Raw genomic sequence first — 1333 nt, 5'->3', positions numbered from 1 at the left:
TGGTTTCCTTTTTTGTGCAAAACCTTTTGAGTTTATTTAGATCCAAATGTTTAATCTTTGTTTTTATTTCCATTACTCTGAGAGATGAATTGAAAAAGATCTTGCTGTGATTTATGTCAGAGAGGGTTCTGCTTATGTTTTCCTCTAACCTTAAGAATTTTATAATATCAAGTTTTACTTTTACTTCTTTAATCTATCTTGAGTTTATTTTGTGTATGGTGTTAAAAATGTTCTAATATCATTTCTTAACATGTAGCTGTCCATTTTTGCCAACACTTTTTACTGAAGAGGTTGTCTTTCTTCCATTGTATAGTCTTGCCTCCTTCATCATAGATTAATTGACCATAGGTTCATGGGTTTATTTATGGGCTTTCTATCTTGTTACATTTATCTATATTTCTATTTTTGTGCCAGTACCATACTGTTTTGATGATTATACCTTTGTAGTATAGTCTAAAGTCAGGGAATCTGATTCCTCCAACCCCCCCTTTTTTTTTTTTCCTCAAGATTGTTTTGGCTATATGGGGTCTTTTGCGTCTCCACACAAATTTAAAGATTTTTCATTCTAGTTCTGTGAAAAATGCCATTGGTAATTTTATAGGAATTGCATTGAATCTGTTGATTGCCTTGGATGGCATAGTCATTTTGATGATACTGATTCTTCCAATCCAAGAACATTGTATAGCTTTCCACCTGTTGATGTCATCTTTGATTTCTTTTATCAATGTCTTATACTTTTTTCTGAAGTACAATAGATGGTTGATGTTTAAAGTGATTGTTGGAATAGTTAGATTAATATCTCCCATATATTTCACTTAGTATTTGTTGCTCTTGTTTATTCTTACTTTTATCTTTCACTATTTTTTGGCTTTTTGTGGTTTTAAGTGGGCACTTTATATAATTCTGTTTTCTTTCTTACCTTCAGTTCAGTTCAGTTCAGTGGCTCAGTCGTGTCTGACTCTTTGCAACCCCATGGACTGCAGCATACCAGGCTTACCTCTCCATCACCAGCTCCCAGAGTTTATTCAAACTCATGTCCATCGAATGGGTAATGCCATCCAACCATCTCATCCTCTGTTGTCCCCATCTCCTCCTGCCTTCAGTCTTTCCCAGCATCAGGGTCTTTGCAAATGATTCATTTCTTCACATCTGGTGGCCAAAGTATTGGAGTTTCAGCTTCAACATCGTCCTTCCAATGAATATTCAGGACTGATTTCCTTTAGGATGGACAGGTTGCAGTCCAAGGGACTCTCAAGAGTCTTCTCCAACACCACAGTCCAAAAACATCAATTCTTCAGCACTCAGCTTTCTTTATGGTCCAACTCTCACATCC

Source organism: Bison bison, unplaced genomic scaffold (assembly GCF_000754665.1).
Source record: "Bison bison bison isolate TAMUID 2011002044 unplaced genomic scaffold, Bison_UMD1.0 scf7180017864304, whole genome shotgun sequence".
NCBI lineage: Eukaryota > Metazoa > Chordata > Mammalia > Artiodactyla > Bovidae > Bison > Bison bison.
Note: the sequence above shows the minus strand (reverse complement) of the source record.